Source organism: Canis lupus, chromosome 4, assembly GCF_003254725.2.
Source record: "Canis lupus dingo isolate Sandy chromosome 4, ASM325472v2, whole genome shotgun sequence".
Lineage (NCBI taxonomy): Eukaryota > Metazoa > Chordata > Mammalia > Carnivora > Canidae > Canis > Canis lupus.
Window position 1 is genome coordinate 36,545,638 of NC_064246.1, and position 22,002 is coordinate 36,567,639.

General features: G+C 38.5%; 1 protein-coding gene and 1 pseudogene across 10 annotated transcripts in view; one reads left to right on the forward strand and one right to left on the reverse strand.

Annotated features, from left to right (window-relative positions):
* NSD1 (nuclear receptor binding SET domain protein 1) overlaps positions 1 to 22,002 on the reverse strand; it is a 154,575-nt gene that overhangs the window by 93,650 nt on the left and 38,923 nt on the right. The window lies entirely within an intron of this gene.
* LOC112651226 (coiled-coil-helix-coiled-coil-helix domain-containing protein 2-like) lies at positions 10,291 to 10,889 on the forward strand (annotated as a pseudogene).

Consider the following 22,002-nt stretch of genomic DNA (forward strand, 5'->3'; position numbering starts at 1 on the left):
GAGAGAACCTGACAGGGGACATGATCCCAGGACCTTGGGATCATGACCTAAGCCAAAAGCAGATGCTTAACTGACTGAGCTACCCCAGCGACCCAAAATGTAATTTGTATGACAATAAAATAACAAAGGAGATGACAAGGGCAGACCAATAAAGGAACAAGTTTTATTACTATTAAAATTAACTTGATATTAATAATACAAACCACACTGTAACAAATTAAGACTTTAGTTGCAATCTCAATAACTAGAGCAACCACTAATGACTAAATTTGGAGTGGGGAGGGATGTGATCATATAAATGACAAGGAAATTAAAATATTGCCCTAGAAAATACCTATTTAACATAAAAGAAGGTAGTTAACAGGACAGAGGAACAAAAACAAAAAATAGTAAAATGGCAGATATCAATCCTACCTTATCACTACTTAGATAAAATGTATATGTATTTAAGGGACACCTGGGTGGCTCAGCTGTTGAGCATCTGCCTTTGGCTCAGGGCATGATCCTGGGGTCCTGGGATGGAGTCCCGCATCAGGCTCCCCGCGAGCAGACTGATTCTCCCTCGGCATATGTCTCTGCCTCTCTCTCTGTATCTCTCATGAATAGATAAATAAAGTCTTTAAAAAAAAAAAAAAAAGTTGAAAGCAAAAGGTTGGAAAATAAATAAAATGCAATAGTAACAGAGAGGGCTAGCTTCTTCTTTACATTAACACCACAGAAAATATACTTAAAGGCAAAAGTGGTTACTACACGGATGCCTGGGTGGCTCAGCGGTTGAGCATCTGCCTTTGACTCAGGGCATGATCCCAGGGCCCAGGATCGAGTCCCACTTCCAGCTCCTGCAGAGAGCCTGCTTCTCCCTCTGTGTGTCTGCCTCTTTCTTTGTCTCTCGTGAATAAATAAATAAATAAAATCTTTAAAAAAATGGTTACTAAAGACAAGATCAGGGATCCCTGGGTGGCGCAGCGGTTTGGCGCCTGCCTTTGGCCCAGGGCGCGATCCTGGAGACCCGGGATCGAATCCCACATCGGGCTCCTGGTGCATGGAGCCTGCTTCTCTCTCTGCCTGTGACTCTGCCTCTCTCTCTCTCTGTCTGTGACTTAAATAAATAAATAATAAATAAAATATTTAAAAAAAAAAAAAAAGACAAGATCAAAATTCTATGATAAAAATGTCAATCTAAGAGGAAGGTTTAACAATTACAAACACCATGCATCAAACCAGACTTCCAAATTCATGAGGCCATAATGGACAGAAATGTGAAAAAGAGAAACAACAAAAGAGACTTCAAAACCCAACTGCAGGGCCATCTGGGTGGCTCAGTGGTTGAGTGTCTGTCTCCCTTTGGCTCAGGTCTTGATCCCACGATCCTGGGATCGAGTCCCTCATAAGGTTCCTCGAGGGAAGCCTGCTTCTCCCTCTGCCTCTGCCTCTGTCTCTGTCATAAACAAAGTCTTAAAAACAAAAAACCAACTTGCAGTACAGGAGAGATTTGGATGATCCATAAAGACACAGAAGTACTGAACAGTACTATAAACCAACTAGACCTAACAGGCATCTGAAGAACATTCTACTAAACAACCACAAAGTCAGTCTTCCTAAGCACAAGTTAACATTCTCAAGGATAGGCCATATGTTAAGGCCAAAAAATAAAATTAAAAGAACTGAAATACAGAATGTATTTTCCAACCACAATGGAACAAAATTAAAAGTCAAAAAGACAAGAAACACTGGGATATTAAACAACACACTACTAAATAACCAGTAAGTCAAGGAATTCACATGGTAAGTTAGAAAATAGTCTGAATGAAAATGAACACAAAACATATCACAACTTAAAAGATGCAGCAAAAGCAATTCTTAGAGGGATGTTAATAGCTGTAGACGTGTATTTCTTTAAAATTTCTCAGACACCCTAAACTTTCATCTTAATAAGCTAGAAAAGGAACTAGCAGACTATACCTAAAGCAAGCAGAAAGAATAATAAAGATTAGAGAGAAAATTAAGAATAGAAAATCAAGAATAGTAAAAATTGGACAAAACCAAGAGTTGATTCTTTGAAAAGATCAACACAATTGATAAATCCTTAGCTAGGTGCATCAAGAATAAAAGAAGACTTGAATTACTAAAATCAGAAATAAAAGTGTAGACATCACTACTGACTCTATAGGAACAAAAAGGATTATAAAAGAGTAGTATGAATAACTGTATATCTACAAATGGATAAAACCTAGATGAAACAGCCCAAATCCAAGAAACAAAAAACCTACCAAGATTAAATGACATAAAAACAGTATATTTGAATAGATCTGTAACTATTAAGGAGACTGACTCAGTAATGAGTAACCAAAAAATGTCCCAACAAAGAAAAGCCCTGGACCTAACAGTTTCACTGGGAAGCTATAAACATTTAACTAAAAACATCCATTTCTCTCAAACTTTTCCAAACTCTAGTGAGGAACATGCCCTTATTCATTGAGGCCAGCATCATTCTCATACCAAAGCCAGATGAAGACCCCGTAAGAAAAAGAAAACTACAGACCAATACCCTTTATAAACATTGATGCAAAGATCTTCAATAAAATACTAGCAAAATAAATGAACATTAAAAAAAAAAAGCATAATACAGGGCGCCTGTATTGGTGGCTCAGATGGTTAAGTGTCTGCCTTTGGCTCAGGTCATGATCTCAGGGTCCTGGGATCAAGTCCCCCACTGGGCTCCTCAATCAACAGGGGGCTGCTTCTCCCTTTCCCCCTACCTCTGCCCCCTGTTCATGCTCTGTCTCAAATTAATGAATAAAAATTTTTTAAAAATAAAATAAAATCATTGTTTTTCTTAAAGATTTATTTATTTTTAAAGAGAGGGAGGGAGCATGAGTGAAAGGGGCAAAGGGAGAGAGAATCTCAAGCAAACTCTGCATGTGTTTATTAACCAACTGTGCCACCCAGGCACCCCTGAAATCATTATTTTGTATAGCTAAATCTAACAATCTTATATGTCAATTATATGTCATTTAAAAAACAATTAACTAGGGCAGCCCGGGTGGCTCAGCAGTTTAGCGCTGCCTTCAGCCCAGGGCATGACTCTGGAAACCCAGGATCGAATTCCACGTCAGGCTCCCTCCGTGGAGCCTGCTTCTCCCTCTGCCTGTGTCTCTGTCTCTCTCTGTGTATGTATGTGTCTCTCATGAATAAATAAATAAAATCTTTAAAAAAAATCAATTAACTATAGTGGAATAAAAAAATCAATAAAAACCAATAGCGACGACAAAAAAACCATACACCATGACCCAATGGGATTTATTCCTGGAAAACAGGATTGTTCAACATTTGAAATTAGTAAATTTAATATACCACACAAACAGAATGGATAAAAATCATATGATCATCAACATTGATGAAAAAAATTATTTAGCAAAATTCAATACTTAGCTGTGAGGGAAATAAAACACTCAAAAACAAACCAGTAATAGGAAACTATTTCCATATATTAAAAGTCAACTTTCCATATAATAAAAGAGCAACTAGGTAGGAAAAAGAACCACATTGGAAATGAATAAATAAAATTATCTCTATTTGCAGAACTCATAAAGATTCCACAAAAAAATTTTAAGATAAATTCAACAAACTAGGATGATACAAAATCAACATACAAAACTCAGCTGAAATTCTACACATTAATGATGAACTATCCAGGGATGCCTGGGTGGCTCAGCAGTTGAGTGTCTGCCTTTGGCTCAGGGCCTGATCCTCAATTTACAAGATCAAGTTCTGCATTGGGCTCCTTGCATAGAGCCTGCTTCTCCTCTGTGTCTCTGCCTCTCTTTCTGTATTTCTCATGAATAAATACATAAAATATTAAATAAAAAAAAAAAAAGCCTATCCAGAGCAGTCAGTTCAGTGTCTGCCTTGGCTCCTTCTGCCACTCCCCTGCTGGTACTCTCTTTCTCCTTCTCAAACAACTAAATCTTAAAAAAAAAAAAAAAGAGAACAAGCCAAAAGGGAAATAAAGAAGTCCTTGAAGACCATGAAGGAGAATAAAATACCTAATAATTAATCAAAGAAATAAAAGACGTATAATAAAAACCACAAAATGTTGCTGAAAGAAATTAAAGAGAATACATGGAAAGAAATGCTTGTTTATTTATGGATTAGAAGACTTGATATTGTTAAGATATTACTACTATTCAAAGTGATCTATAGATTCAATGTAATCCCTGTAATAATCAGAATGACTTTTTAAAAGATTTCACTATTCATATGAAATCCAAGGGAACCTGAAACAAAGCAATACTGAGAAAGAAAAGCTAGCTACTTCCTGATTTCAAAACTTTTTTTTTTAAAGATTTTATTTATTTATTCATGAGAGACAGAGAGAGAAAGAGAGAGAGAGAGAGAGAGAGGCAGGCTGAGACACAGGCAGAGGGAGAAGCAGGCTCCACGCAGAGAGCCTGACGTGGGACTTGATCCCGGGACTCCAGGATCACGTCCTGGACCGAAGGCAGGTGCTAAACTATTGAGCCACCCAGGGATCCCCCTGATTTCAAAACTTACAAATAGCTACATTAGTCAAAATACTTGGGTGGCTGGCTGAGTTGATAAAGCATATGACTCTTGATCTCAGGGTCCTAAAGTCAAGCACCTATTTGGCATGGAGTCTATTTAAAAAAAACAACAACAACAAAACACTGTGCAACTACAATCACAAAGATATACTGACCAAGAGAACAGAATAGAAAAATATTCTCTATTCTGTTTAGAGAGAAATATTCTCTCTAAATATTCCAGAAATAAATCCTTGCATATATGGTCAAATGATTTTGACAACAGTACTAACAAACCAATACGGAAAAGACAGCCTTTTTCAACAAATGGTAGTGGGAAAACTGGGTATCTACATACAAAGGAATGAAATTATACACTAACACCATATACAAAAATTAACTCAAAATCGATCAAAGAGGGGCACCCGGGGGTCAGGATGGAATCAGAGACCTGCTTAGGTTATTGCAATAATAATGCAGATGAGAGGTAACAATTACATGAATCAATCTAGGATGGTGAAGGGGACAAGAAATAGGCAATGCCAATGAAATTTATGCTGATGGACTGGATATGGATGTTACAGAGAGAACTCAAGGATCATGCTAAAAGTTTAGGTCTTAAATACTGCGAAGATGGAGTTGCCATTCATTAAAATGGAAAAGACTATAGGAGAAAATAGATTTGGGGAATAAACAGCTGAAACTTGGCTTTGAACAAATGTAAAACTCCATTTCACAACCTAGTGAAAATTGCCCCAGAAAGCCACTGTAGGGGGCCCTGGGTGGCTCAGTTTAGCGTCTGACTCTTGATTTCACTCAGGTCATGATCTCATGGGTACTGAGATCAAGCCCCACATCAGGCTCCCCGAGGGAATCTGCCTGAAGATTCTCTCCCTCTGCCCCTCTCCCCAGTCACGTACTCTCACTTTCTCTCTAAAAAAAGTAATCAATCTTTAAAAGAAAAAAAAAAGCCACTGTATATATGATGCAGGAATTCTGAGATAAGATTCAAGCTAGATGTGGCCCAGATAAAAAATCATCAACAAAGTGAGCTAGACAGAGAAAGGTACCTGAGACTAAGGTTTGAGGCATAAAAATAGATAAGGATTCTTTTTAACCTCTAATAGAACTGCTTGACCAAGAGACTCGATTCTATTCATAATTCTATCTTGAGGGGAAGAAAAAAAAAAAAAGAAATACCCAAGTTCTTAGAAATAACATATTACTATTTTTTTTAAGTTTTATTTATTTATTTGGAGGGGAGGGAGAGAATGAATGCAAAGGTAGGGGCTGGGGGCAAGGGAGAGAAAGAATCTCAGTCAGCCTCAACACTCAGTGCAGAGCCTGACGTGGGGCTTGATCTTACAACCCTGAGATCATGGCCTAAGCCAAAACCAAGAATTGGACACTTAACTGTCTGAGCCACCCAGGCACTCCACTAACCACTACTACTTAATCAATTTTAGTATGGTCTCTTGAAAAGCAACATAATACTCTTTGAAACAATACTCACATTCCTGGGACTCCATCCTAAGAAATAATACAAAAAGAAGGTAAAAGACTAAGGGCTATAAATGTATTTTCACTTCATCATTAACTGTAATAACAAAAGTGAAAGTAACAACAAAAAGATAGCTAAGCAAATTTAGAACAATTTGCTGGTCTATTAAACAGTCCTTAAAAATTACTATGGGAAACCAGGAGAGAGGCAAACCAACAAACTGATGGTTACCAGAAGGGAGGTAGTGGAGGATATTATCAATAGGTGATGGAGATTAAGGAGTTCACTTGTAATGAGCACCAGGTAATGTATGCAACCATTCAATCACTATATTGTAAATGTGAAACAAATATTACACTGTTATGTTAAATAATTGGAATTTAAATAAAAACTTTTAAAAATTTACCATGGGAAGCCAGGAAAGTATGCTGTAAAGAAGAAAAAATACAAAAAGATGTTATTTAAAGATGTTATTACCACTAGAGTGCCTGGGTAGCTCAGTAAATTCAGTGACCAACTCTTGTTTATTATAGCTCAGGCCATGATCAAGGTTGAAGAATCAAGCCCTGTTGGGTTCTGCCTGGGCAAAGAGTCTGCTTGGGATTCTCTCTTCCCCCCCTCACCATCCCCCCATATACACTCTCACTTGCTTGTTCTCAAATAAATAAAACCTTTTTAAAAATAAAGATGTTATTACCTTTGTGGAAACACTGGTATTTTTACATTTTTTTAACTGGTATTATATTTGTATAGTAAACAGACAAATTTTCACTGTTAGGTACAGAACTCTGTAGTTTGTTTCCTTTTAAATCATGTAATAGTTATACAAAATTCAGTTAAAAAGATAAAACAAGCAAAACCATCTAAACGGGTCCTTTAATTCCTCCCATTACTCCTCATTTTAGGATATATTGTTTAACAATACTAAGAAACCTTAGGTTACTTGATAGTAGAGATTACTGATTATCTAGAATGTCACATAATAGCAGATTCCCAGATAATGTTTGCTGAGTTGATTAAATTTAGTTCATGTTGGATAACTCAATCATTCAAATATTTATTAAGTTTGGAAAGTGGAAAACAGTGATTATTTCTAGGGGGTGAAAATTATGAGACTCAAATTTATTATTTTTCTCCAGTAAAGATTTATTTTCAAGGAAACAATTTTTCTTTATATTTAAGCATTTTATAAATATTCTGAGTACCAGGGCAGCCCGGGTGGCTTGGCGGTTTAGCGCCGCCTTCAGCCCAGGGCGTGATCCTGGAGACCTGGGATCAAGTCCCACATCGGGTTCCCTGCATGGAGCCTGCTTCTCCCTCTGCCTGTGTCTCCCTCTCTCTCTCCCCTCTCTGTGTTTCTCATGAATAAATAAATAAAATCTTTAAAAATAAAAAAATATATATTCTGAGTACCAGACTATACTTTCAGGGATTATTTCTACAGGTCAATACTAGTGAAAAAATATATATTCTGAGTGGCATATAACTGAATGTAGAGATGGAACAAACAAGCCCTGTGGGAGCTTAATCTCTCTGAAAGAGACAAATGAACAAAATAAAATCCTATAACTGCTAAACTGGGATTGAGGTGGGAGGTAGAGGGATCTTAGGGAACGAAGATTATTAGTAACAAATTTATTATTCGTAACAAGTTATTTTTATTTATTATTTTATTTATAAATAAAATTATTAGTAACAAATTTCTCAGAACAAACCTCAAGAGATAATGACAGAGTAAAAACAGCTGGTTCCTTCCTGTTAAAATAAGAATCTAGATACTATTTCTGTTTCTAATCTCCTATTTTACCATTCCCTACTTCAAAAGTTTACACCAAGCTGTCCACAGTCCCCCTCTGAGATCATGCTCTTTATCCTTCCATCTCCTTTCTGACAGGAATTCCTCTTTCTCCTAGGTCTCCTCAGGACACCTTACTTCCAACATCTCCTATCTCTTGACTTAGCCAAGTGCCTATCTATTATATCCTATGCCTATCTCTTAACTTACCATTATATTGGGTTTATAATTTATCTATTCCACCATGCTAAACTTCAGGAAGACAAGGTATCATCCACTCATGTATCTACATTTCTGGGACAAAATACATGTTAATAAAAACAATGTTTTAATTGAACTGAAATAGGCTACAATGAATCATTTCCTAAGCAGCAAAATTAGACACCTTATTCTGTCCATTTAAGCACCTATCAATACTTATCAGTTCTTAATCCACAAAACTCTCACATGTCTTAAAAAGATAAATGATACCCAAAAAAAGATAAATGATATTATTTATACATATCTAACTTTACAGGTCTTTACTTCAAAGATGACCTGCAATCAGTCACTACCACAGAATTCCCTGGTTTGGAAATGGGCAATACCACTATATTTGGGAGAGGAACAGCACATTAGAATTTTTTTTTTTTTTTTAAGATTTTATTTATTTACTCATGAGAGACACACAGAGAGAGGGAGGCAGAGACACAGGCAGAGGGAGAAGCAGACTCCATGCAGGGAGCCTGACGTGGGACTCGTTCCTGGGTCTCCAGGATCACCCCCTAGCTGAAGGTGACGCTAATCCACTGAACCACCAGGGCTCCCCCAGCATATTAGAATTAATCACAGATTGGGCTCAGCGGTTACTGAGCCACACACTGAGGAATTGCTAAATAAAATAACTGTACTAAGGATAATGATTTAGCTAGCTGCATGGGCACAATAAAAATCAGACACTGTGCTGAACGCTTAACAATTACCTCATAACCTCACAGTAGCTTCTAGAAGAGTACTTTCTCCATATTATGGATGAAAAAACTGAGGCAGAAATTATTTCAATTTGCCTAAATTCACAAAAGTAGTATGAAAAATAGCAATACAGGAAAGGATTCAAACTGACTTCATAAAAATGCCTTTTACATTGCACCAGTCTAATTCCCCCAGATGATAACCCAGAATTTTCTTAGAAAGGATTCTGGGGATCCCTGGGTGGCTCAGCAGTTTGGCACCTGCCTTCGGCCCAGGGTGTAATCCTGGAGTCCCGGGATCAAGTCGCACATCAGGCTCCCTGCTCCTGGAGCCTGCTACTCCGCCTGTCTCTCTCTCTCTCTCTCATGAATAAATAAATAAAATCTTAAAAAAGAAAAAAAAAGGATTCTATATAAATGAATTTTCCACAGTATATAAATGTAACTTCTATCCCTCCAACATTTGGGAAGTCCAAATATTCCTCGATCAAGAAAAACTTTAAGTCACATAAGCAAAGCCACTGAAGCTGTCAAAATAGTTTCTAGTTTGCTATTAGCCTTTTCTTTAGCCAAGGGAGGAACTGACTAAAATCTCAGATGAGAACGTGGTATATAGTTTAGAAAAGTAATACATATATATATTTTTAAATTAGACTCCACACCCAGCATGGAGAACAACCCAGGGCTTGAATTTACAAGCCTGAGATTGAGACCTGAGCTGAGATCAAGAGTTAAATATTTGGGAATCCCTGGGTGGCTCAGAGGTTTAGCACCTGCCTTTGGCCCACGGCGTGATCCTGGAGTCCCAGGATCAAGTGTCTCTGTGTCTCTGCCTCTCTCTGTGTCTCTCATGAATAAATAAAATCTTTGAAAGTCTCCCCTTACCCACAGTTTTGCTTTTCACAATTTCAATTACCTTTGGTCAACCTCAGTCCAGAAGTAGATAATCCTCCAACTGGCATTACTGCCAGAAGGGCAATAGTAGCCTAATATTTCAATACAATGCCTATTATCACTCACCTCACTTCATCTCATCACATAGGCATTTTATAACCTCATATCATCACAGGAAAAAGGATAAATATACCACTGACAGATGAATGGATAAAGAAATTGTGGTGTATACATACACAATGGAATATTATTCAGCCATAAAAAGACTGAGATCTTGCCATTTGCAACAACAAGGCTGGACCTAGAAGGTACTATGCTAAGTGAAGTCAGAAAAGACAAACATATGATTTCACTTATGCGTAGAATATAAAATATAAACAAAAGGTACAATCAGACCTGTAAATACAAACAACTGATGACTGCCAGAAGGGAGGGAGTTGGGCAGATGGGCAAAATGGGTGGAGTGGGAGATACAGGCTTCCAGTTATGGAAAGAGTAAGTCACAGGAATAAAAACCCTGATATAAGGAATATAGTCAATAGTATTGTAATAAAGGTCTCCACCGAGTGTCAGGCTTCTGGACGCCGTGCTCCTGTACCAGTAGACATGCTGCATGGAAGCCGTAGCCGCACCTCTGGCACGGCCCCTCCGGCCAGGTGGGCACCTCAGATGAGAGCTGCATCTAGACCAGCGCCAGCCGCTCAGCCACCAGCAGCAGCTTGCCAACTGCTATTGGCTCACCTGCTACACCCTGGCAGCCAGGTCTCATGGCCCAGATGGCAACCACTGCAGCTGGAGGGGCTGCAGGCTTTGCTGACAGGCACATGATTGGTCATGCCATTACTGGGGACTTCGTTGGAAGTAACGCTGAGCCTTCAAGGCCCGACATCACTTACCAGGAGCCTCAGGGAACCCAGTGAGCATACCAGCAACAGCAGCAGCAGTTTAGCCCGAGATGAAACCGTTCCTGGAGTGTGCCCATAACCAGGGTGACCTAAATCTTTGTGAAGGTTTCAGCAAGCTACTGAAACAATGCAGATCTGCAAATGGATTAGCCTAATCAAGAAGTTCAAATTGGAAGATATGGAAACTCATCAATCATGACCAAGTTAATTTAGCATAAAAATATAATAAATAGTGAAGATATAAAGTGCAAAACCACCAGTTAAACCTCTCCATCATTAAATACAGCTTTCTTCAGAATTGTAATGAGAAAGGATATTTTTAGTATACAAGTTCATTGAGATGGTTTGAGTTTGGGGCTGGGCAGATGTTTGTGTGCCTCCTTAAATCACCTTTTGTGATGTTATCATTTGTGAATTAATTAGAATAAAGTGATTTTCTCCCCCCCCCCCAAAAAAATCGTATTAAAGAGAATTGCATGGTGACAGACAATAGCTACACTTGCAGTAAGCAGAGCATAGGAGTTGCTGAATCATTATGTTGTATATCTGAAACTAATGTAACATTGTATTTCAAGTATACTCAAATAAAAAATAAAAAACCACATAACTTTTATTATAGTATATTGCCATAAATTTTATATTTTATCATTATTGTTAATATCTTAATGTGCCTAATTTCTAAATTAAACTTTGTCACAGGTATATATGCATAGAAAAAACATTGTAAATATAGTGTTTGGTTCTAAAAAATTTTTAAATTAAAACTAAAATTAAAAAAAAATATATATATATATATATGGTTCAGGTTCTATTCTTGGTTTTAGTCATCACAGGGGCTTTGGAATATATCCCCCATGAATGAGGAATGGAGACTCGTGAATTATTTCAAAATCTTGAAATTAAGTCTGACTCTTATCCTGAGTAACAACATTCAAAGGTTCTCTTTTTTATCTTAATTATTAGTATGAAGCCATTTTTTGAGAGATAGTTCAGTGTAATGGTTAAAAGCATAGGCTCTCTGCAGTCATGCTTCCTGAAACCTTTATAAAGAGCCTGGCTCAGGATGGGAGCCTGGGTGGCTCAGCGGTTTAGCACTCTGCCTCTCTCTCTCTCTCTCATGAATAAATAAAATCCTTAAAAAAGTTTTTTTAAAAAGAGCCTGGCTCATAGTAACAATTCATTTTTTTTCAAGATTTTATTTATTTGTTCATGAGAGAGACATAGAGAAAGAGGGGGGTGCAGAGACACAGGCAGAGGGAGAAGCAGGTTCCATGCAGGGAGCCCGATGTGGGACTCGATCCCAAGACTCCAGGATTACACAAACCCTGGGCCAAAGGCAAGGGCTAACCTCTAAACTACCCAGGGATCCCCTAGTAACAATTCAAAAAGCAGTGGCTCTAGTATTATTCACTGTATTTCTTTTTTTTTTTTTTTTTTTTATTATTCACTGTATTTCTTTGAAAAGTTACATTATTTCCATTTCTTTTACTTAATTACATAATTAACATGACAGTATGGGGACTCAACTTCCATTCAGTACTATGTTAATGAAAAAATATTTCAAATACCAAATAAATAAATAATGTTTAAAATAGAAACAAAATTTAGGGACATCTGGGTGGCTTGATTGGTTGGGATTCCAAGTCTTGATTTCAGCTCAGGTGGTGATCTCCAGATCCTGGGTTTGAGCCCTGCATGTGGCTCCACACTCAGCAGGGAGTCCACTTGAGTTTTTCTCTCTCCCTCTGCCCCTTCCCCCCACTCATGCACACAGGCACACACACCTGCACAATCTCTATTTCATGAATAAATAAATCGTTTTAAAAAATAGAAACAATTTAGAGGGGCACCTGGGGGGCTCAGTTGGTTAAGCATCCACCTTTTGATTTCAGATCAGTTCATAATCTCAGGTAGTAGAATACAGCCTAATAGGAGGCTCTGCACTCACCAGGAAGTCAGCTTGAAATTGTTTTCCTCTGCCCCTCCTCCTACCTCTTACATGCACACTGTCTCTATAATAAATCTTTAAAAAAAAAAAAAAAAAAACACAATTTCACACAATTCCAATGCTATTACTATCTTTCTAAAAAACCTTCGTTACCTCCCTATTACTCAAAATACAGTACTCAAGGGATCCTCAGGTGGCTCAGCGGTTTGGAGCCTGCCTTCGGCCCAGGGTGTGATCCTGGAGTCCTGGGATCAAGTCCCACATCGGGCTCCCTGCATGGAGCCTGCTTCTCCCTCTGCCTGTCTCTGCCTCTCTCTCTGTGTGTCTCTCATGAATAAATAAATAAAATCTTTAAAAAAAAAAATACAGTACTCAAATACAGTACATACCACCTATCCAAATAGACTTCAAGACCCTCTGTAAACTGACTCCAATCCATTCACTCCACCTTATTTGCTAAATAATCTCCTTATTACATCTTAAAATCTAACCAGAGTATAATTTGTATCACATAGTTCCCCATATGGCATTCCTCCTGCCTCAGGGTGCGTGCACTACTACACTTTCACTGTGCCTTGTTTAAATCTGTCCTATCTATGCTTCCTTCAAGACCCAGGTTGAAGAAAATAAACCCTTCCCTCCTCAAATAACCAACTCCAATGGCATCTTGCCCTTTTGGCAGTGCTGATTTGCTATCTTGCAAATTAATTATGTTAGAGATGCAGCTATTGTTCCTGCTATTAAGGAATTGTCTTGGATCGTTTTTATTAAGGACTCTATAACACATGATAGGAATATGTAGACACATAAAGTCACAACATTATGAAATTCAAAATATGCTTATAAATCATTCCCCTTTTAGTCTAGTTTAAATCTAGTAAGAAAATCTACAGTATAACTTACTAAAAATGTTCTTTCTGACAGAGAGAACGGGAGGGGCAGAGAGACCGAATGACTTGTTCAAGACTCTGGGAGAAGCAGAATAAGAAGATAAATATCCATACTATTCTGTGCATTTATAAATCGCTAAGTCTTTGAAGTCTAAATCCCTTACACATTTGTTTGCTTATAGTCAAATGAGAAATTATACATACTGAATCATACTCATATATCAGCATAACAGAAAAGCTGTGTTGGTTTTTTTTTCTTTAATATAATTGACATACGGGATGCCTGGCGGCTCAGTGGTTGAACGTCTGCCTTTAGGTGGGGGCGTGATCCTAAAGTCCTAGGATAAGTTGCATTATCAGGCTCCCTTCATGGAGCCTACTTCTACCTCTCTCTCTGTGTGTCTCTCATGAATAAATAAATAAAATCTTTAAAATATATATATTTATATATGTGTGTATATATATATGCATATAATTGACATACAATTATTACATTATTGTCAGGCATTCAACTCAGTAATTGAATTTCCCTATAAATTATGCTATGTGTTCTGTGAAGACAAACTGTTTTATACTGGAAATGCATGGGGCTCAATTAATTTCTGCTTTACCACTAACCATCAATGAGATTGTGGAAGTTACTTTACCTCTCTAACCTTGTTTCTTTAACTGTAAAGATGGGATAATACTGCCTCCTATTTGTAGGAGGTTTTATCAACTAACAAATGTTAAATGTACACTAAGATTATTCTTAATCCAGTACAGGTCATCAATAATAAATGATAATGATTTTTAGGGGGCAACAACAATTCTTCTATAAGAATTGTGATTTCTAAAAAAAACAAAATAAAAAATAAAAAAAAGAATTGTGATTTCTCAGTCTCCATTCAAAATTACAAAGGACATGTTCAATTCTACAATGGTATGGTGAAGTAAAATATGACTATAAACATATACATTATTCCCATCTCACTCACTGCTACAGAATCTAATAAATGCATGCTTATATTCTAGTTATTTAAGATTATTTGACAAAGAGAGAGCATGCGCACTCGTGTGTACACAAGTGAGGTGGAGGGGCAGAAGGAAAAGGGAGCAGGGAGCTCTGCTGAGCAGGGAGCCTGATGTGGTGCTCCACCCCAGGATCCTGGGATCATGACTCAAGCTGAAGGCAGATACTTAACCAACTGAGCCACTCAGGTGCCCCTGTTGTCTAGTTTTAACATGTTCTGTATCATCTGAATCTCAAAAATAACCAAGTATGGTAGGCAGCACAGGTTTTTATTATCTCATAATTACAGACAAAAAACAAGTTCAGAGTAACCTTGCCAGAGGGTCCTTTAGCAAAAAGCAGGGATTAAAGGCCAGCCATCCTCTGACCCCTGCTCCACCATCCCAACCACAGAAGAAAGGAGTGAACCAGAGTACCTGAAGTCTCTTCCCACCAATCCTCTCTACCTGACACACGGAGTCAGAATTCAAGTCTATTAACTTTTTGCTGAAAAGAAAAGAGGATCTGTAAGGTAAGCAAATCTAGCAAGTAGTTAGATAAATGATCTCTGAGAGCATTATAATTTTAGATAGAAGCAAACTGAGGCAAAAGACTACAAATTATCGTGGCAATAAAAGTTAATTGTTACTAAGAAATGACCCTTGCAAAAAAAAAAGAAAAAGAAAAAGAAATGACCCTTGCTTATTGAAAAAGAAATGACCCAGGAACAAAAGATCAAATAGAAAGCCAAGGACAATGTATCAAAGGGAGTCACTGAAGTCTTGGAAAAGGACAGAGGAAAAGCTGAGAATTGGCCCACTGAATGCTGGAAACAGAAGAGCTGCTAGGTTTGTTATAGAAGCTGGTACACTGAAGACCACATACATGGTAAGATTGGGGCTAGCTGACTATCAACGGAAGCCCAGCCTTTAGAAAGGAAGCATTCAGTGGATACTCAAGTACCAGAAACTCCTAAAAACATTCATACATTTTGTTCTCTTTAAACCCTCATACTGGGGCACCTGGGTGGCTCAGTGAGCGTCTGCCTTCGGCTCAGGTCATGATCTCAGGGTCCAGGGTCATGATCCCGAGTTCCACATCGGGCCTCCCATGGGGAGCCTGCTTCTCCCTCTGCTTAGGTCTCTGCCTTTCTCATGAATAATTAAAATCTTTTTAAAAAGGGGGGAGCTTCATACTTATAATAAGACAAATATTAATTACTATCTCCATGTTGTAAGTACAGAATCTGAATCTCAAAAATGGAAACTGACCTGGCCAAATGCCAAACAGAGCCATATTGGTGCTCTCTTCTATGTTTGTGCTCTTTCCACTAGATACAGAAAAAAAGAAATTGGGGCACTTGGTGGCTCAGGTCAGTTAAGCATCTGCCTTCAGCTCAGGTCATGATCTCTGGGTCATAGGATAGAGCCCTGCATCAGGCTCCCTGCTCAGCAGGGAACTTGCTTCTCCTTCTCCCACTGTTTCTCCCCCATTTGTGCACTCAAGCTCTCTCTCTCTCTCTCTCTCATATACACAAATCTTTAAAAAAGAAAAAAGAAAAAGAAGGAAGAACAATTTAGAACATTAGTGTTTCAAGCCTTTAATACCAGTAACTGCACTTAACCTTGGCACAATTGTGACCATACTATCTCATTTAATAAAGGAATTCTGTTTATAAATTCTCACCAGGCAAATTTATCTCACCACACCTTTACACTATAATACAGCTAACAGCAGATGCCCCTGTTTCTTCAAAACACAAACATCATAGGGGACCCTGGGAGGCTCAGTCTGTTAAGCATCCAACTCTTGGTTTCACCTCAGGTCATGATTTCATGGGTTGTAGGATCCAGCCCTATGTCAGGCTCCACGCTCAGGGGGGAACCTACTCTATATTCTCACTTCCTTTCCATCTGCCCCTCTACCCACTCACACTCGCTCCTTCTCAAATAAATCTTCAAAATAAAGTAAGATGGGGCAGTCAGTTAAGCAGTCTGGTTGAGCAGCTGCCTTTAGCTCAGGTCATGATCCCAGAGTCTCAGGACTGAGCCCTGCATCAGACTCCCTGCTGAGCGGGGAGTCTGCTTCTCCCTCTGCCCCGACCTGCTTGTGCTCACTCTTTCTCTCTCTCAAATGGATAGATAAAATCTTTAAAAAAATAAAATATAATAATATGAAAAGCAGGGATCCCTGGGTGGCTCAGTAGTTTAGTGTCTGCCTTCAGCCGAGGACATGATCCTGGAGTCCCAGGATCAAGTCCCACATCAGGCTCCCTGCATGGAGCCTGCTTCTCCCTCTGCCTGTGTCTTTGCCTCTCTCTCTCTCTCTCTCTCTCTCATGAATAAATAAATAAATAAAATATTTTTAAAAAATAATAATATGAAAGCAGAGAGGGAGGCAAACCATAAGAGACTCTAACGGTAGGAAACAAACAAGGTTGTTGGAGGGGAGGTGGATGGAAGGATGGGGTAATTAGGTGATGGGCATTAAGGGCACTTGAGGGGTGCCTGGGTGGCTCAGTAAGTAAAGTGTCTACCTTCAGTTTAGGTCATGATCCCAGCATCCTGGAATCGAGACCTACCTTGGGCTCCCTGCTCAGTGGGGAGCCTGCTTCTCCCTCTCCCTCTGCCTGCTGCTCCCCCTGCTTGTGCTCTCTTGCTCTGTCAAATAAATAAATAAAATATTTTTTAAAAGGGGGGGATCCCTGGGTGGCTCAGCAATTTAGCGCCTGCCTTTGGCCCAAGGCGTGATCCTGGATTCCAGGATCGAGTCCTGCATCGGGCTCCCTGCATGGAGCCTGCTTCTCCCTCTGCCTGTGTCTCTGCCTTTGTGTGTGTCTCTCTCATGAATAAATAAATAAAATCTTAAAAAAAAAAAAAAAAAAGAATTGCTACAAGTACTCAAATATATATACATTGTAGCACTTTAATCAAAATGCCAGGCACATTAAACCAATATTAGAACAAAACTTCCTAATGAGTTAAAACCAATTCCAAAGCAACCCAAACTTAAGTAAATTAATCTGCTTACCCTTGATTACTAATACAGCTTATAACTGACAATAGAAATTAACTTGTCAATCACGTGAAAATACAAAAAAAATGTAATTACTCATGTCCTTATAATTACTCATAAATAATGCTTAATTTAAAAAATACAATTAGGGGATCCCTGGGTGACTCAGCGGTTTAGCGCCTGCCTTTGGCCCAGGGCACGATCCTGGAGTCCCAGGATCGAGTCCCGCATCGGGCTCCCGGCATGGAGCCTGCTTCTCCCTCCTCCTGTGTCTCTGCCTCTCTCTCTCTCTCTCTCTCTCTCTATCATAAATAAATAAATAAATCTTAAAATTTTTTTAAAAATAATAAAAAAATAAAAAATACAATTAGGTAGAACACTATAATTGAATTTTTTTAACTTTTCAAAACATACTTGGATATTCAAATAACTAAAAGAAGTTTCCTTCCAAGAAAAGTACTAGAAAAATGATACAGCATTTTCACATAGTTTGAAATTAGATTTTGGGGGTGGAGGGCAAAGAGAATCTTAAGCAGGCTCTACACCCACCATGGAGTCCAACACAGGACTCAATCTCACAACTCTTAAGATCCTGACCCAAGCGCAGAAATCAAGAGTCAGAGGCCTAACCAACTTATCACCCACGCACCCCAGTTTGAAATCAGTTTTTAAACACATTTAAAAATATGTATCTTAGCCTAAACATTAACATTTTCCTGAAAAATTACCAATTAGTAAAAAAAAAAAAAAGTAATCTTCCACTTAGTCTAAAAAAATTATCCATAGAGCAATGCCTGGGTGGAGTTGGTTAAGCATCCAACTCTTGATTTCAGCTCAGATCAGGATCTCAGAATTGTGAGATCCAGCCTACAGAGGGTTCCACACCTAAGATTCTCTTTCTCCCTCTGCACACCTCCCCCCAATTATCCATAGAACCTTTCACTTTTTTTTTTTTTTTTTTTTTTTTTTATTTATTCATAGAGACACAGAGAGAGAGAGGCAGAGGAACAGGCAGAGGGAGAAGCAGGCTCCATGCAGGGAGCCCAATGCGGGACTCGATCCAGGGTCCCCAGGATCACACCCCAGGCTGCAGGCGGCGCTAAACCGCTGCACCACCGGGGCTGCCCGAACCTTTCACTTTTTAGTTTTTATGGAAAATATCAAATACAATCAAAAGTGAAAAATAATATAATGAATTTCTACATAATCATTACTGTTTCTTTTCTCTCTCTCTTTTTTTTTTTTAAGATTTTATTTATTTATTCAGGAGAGACACAAAGAGAGAGGCAGAGACATAGAGAGGGTGAAGCAGGCTCCTCACAGGGAGCCTGATGCGGAACTCAATCGCCGGACCAGAGATCACACCCTGAGCCAAAGGCTGACGCTCAACAGGCATCACTCATTACTCAGTTTCAACAAATATCAATTCATGGCCCATCTACTTCCTACCTACTGCTTCCATCCCATGGCCTTCCTTCCATACCGGGATTGCTTTGAAGCAAATCCACGGATATCATTTCATTCAGTACATCAGTACATATCTCTAATAAAAGAACTGGGTTTTTTTTTACATGTTAATTATCTTTCTTTTTAATTTTTTATTTATTCATGAAAGACACAGAGAAAGACAGACACACAGAGGGAGAAGCAAGCTCCCTGCAGGGAGCCTGATGCAGGACTGGATCCCAGGACCTGAGCCAAGGGTAGCCACTCAACCACTAAATCACCCAGGTGCCCCTGTTAATTACCTCTTAATAGACTATTCTAAACAGAAGTAACAATATCAGAACAGCCAAAAAATAGGTGATTGGTTTCCTTCCCCCTTGTCCTCCTCCACGGTATCATACAAAGTTATTTCACACTCTAACAATGTATCTTACATTTACTCCTATTAGGTGACCTTTCCCTCTGTACTACTCAAAATCCTTCTGTTGAAACCATCCCAGAGGTAGGTTCAATTGGGTTCCTCAGAGATACTGTTCTGGAAAGTCTCTCAAGGAATACCCAAGACAGTGAGAAGAAAGCCTGACTGTTCTTGGGGTGCCTGCATGGTTCAGTCAGCTAAGTGTCTGCCTTCAGCTCAGATCATGATCCCAGTGTCTGGGATCAAGCCCGGAATCGAATTAGGCTACCTGCTCAGCAAGCAATCTGTTTCTCCCTCTGTCCCTCCCCCTGCTTATGTGTCTCCTCTCTCTCAAAATCTTTAAGAAAAAAAAAAAAAAAAGAAAGAAAACCTGCCTGTTTCTTACCCCAAATCAAAGCAGCTCCATCTTTTTTTGTTTTATACTGGTGTTTTGTATGAAATCTCATTCAAAATTAATAAACAAAAAACAAAAAACCAAGTCCAAGTTCTTAGGCTAACAAATAAAAGGTTTCTTGAATTGACCCTAATTCACCCACCCAAATTTAGGTCCCACTATCACCTGCATCACATGCTTTACATTTTGAAGTTACATAAATCTCATGCTGTTATACCTCTAGGTACTTGATCCTACTTTTTCACCTAAGACACACTTCCTTTCCCCTTCTAATATCTACTTACACTTCAAAATTAGATTCAAGAAGCCTCTCCATGGATCCACAACAACCTTAATTAAGGCTCTGCATTCCCCTGTGCATATCTCTTATTACTGCACTTCACACATTACACTGATATTAATCCCAGACTCTAACAGTCTCTAAGACAGGGACAGTATCTTATTTTTTCTTCATTTTTTGTCCTATTCCTTTTTTAAATTGTAGCACTTACTGGTAACTCAAAAAAAGTTTGCTTAAACACTACCATCAACAAAACTCAAGGTAATGCAGGTACTCAATACTTGATTTGTTAAATAAACATTTTTATCTACAGTGGGTGGATGGATAGGTGAAGGGGATTAAGAGGTACATACTTCCAGTTTTAAAACAAGTAAATCAGGCACTGGGGGTGGCTCAGTGGGTTAAGAGACTGCCTTTGACTCAGGTCATGATCCCAGAGTCCTGGGATGGAGCCCTGCGTTAGGCTCCCTACTCTGCTGGGGAGTCTGCTTTTCCTTCTCCTGCTGGTGTGCTCTTTCTCACTCACTCTCTCTAATAAGTAAATAAGTCACAGAGATGAAAAGTACAACATTATGGAATACAGTCAGGAATACTGTAATAATGTATATGACGGATAGTGACTACACTTCGTATCATGGTAAGCACTGAATAAAATACAGAATTGTCGAATCACTATATTGCACACCCAAAACTAATATAACACTGTATGTCAACTACTTCAATAATATTACTTCAATAATAAGTTTTAAAAATAACATTTAGGGCAGCCTGGGTGGCTCAGCAGTTTGGTGCCACCTTCTGCCCAAGGTGTGATCCTGGAGACCTGGGATGGAGTCCCACATCGGGCTCCCTGCATACTTCTCCCTCTTCCTGTGTCTCTGCCCCTCTCTCTCTCTCTCTGTGTCTCTCATGAATAAATAAATAAATCTTTAAATAAATAAATAAATAAATAAATAAATAAATAAATAATAGAAATGACATTTATCCTATAAACACATACGTGCTAGATTATGAAATGAGGTACATATAAAGTTAATGATCACAGTATTATTTATAATAGTAAAAGATCGCAAAACAAACTAAACATCCATCACTAAGGAACTACTAAATTAGGGAATATCTATACAATGATCTATTCTGTAGTCATAAAAAATGAGGCAGTTCTTTACGTACAGATATAGAATAAATAAAATATATAAGAAGATATAATAATGGAAAAAAGCAAGGTGTGAAAGTAGTGTAATGTAAAAAAAAAACAAAAAACCATCTGGGGGCGGAGATTGCACACACTTGCTTGCATGTGCATAAAATCTCTAAAAGAACATACAAGAAACTGATTAACGGACTGCCAGAGAGAAAAACCGGGTAATTATAAGACTTTTTTTACTATAAATTTTTTTAATTTTGCAGATTTAATAAATAATGCCATTTTCAAGCAGGAAACAAAAAAGAATGCCATTAAAATCTTAACTGAAATAGAAGCTTCTTGAGGGAGAAAGTCTAATTAGAAGAAAGGAAAATCTGGGCCATTGGTAGTGTGAAGAGTTTCTACTTATCCATACCTAATGCTGAATTAAAAAAGAGAGAGAGAAACCTAAATGGCAAAACCTCAGGATAATCTAGCACTCAACCATAAACTCACAGCCTTCACAAAGTTACCAAAACTACACTCACACTCTTTGGGCTCTACTCAAGCTGGTCTCTGTACTTAAAATGTTTTCAATTCCTCTCTCCCACCCTCCCAGCCCCTTTTATCCCCAAGTTAACTCTTAACTCAGTCTTTGGATCCCAGTCTCTATGTCAGTTTCTTAGGGAAACTCCCTGAGCGCTAAACTACATCAGGTCTCCCCTGGGGAATGCATGCTCAAAGTTCTCTTCCTAGTCTCCATTTAACTGCAATAATATAACTATTGTGGGATGACTTATTTAATGTTTTCTGTCTGCCTGACTGAAGATCCATGAAGGCTAACCATGTTTTGCTTATCACTGTATTCCTGGACTTAACGATAGTATCTGGTACATATATGATGA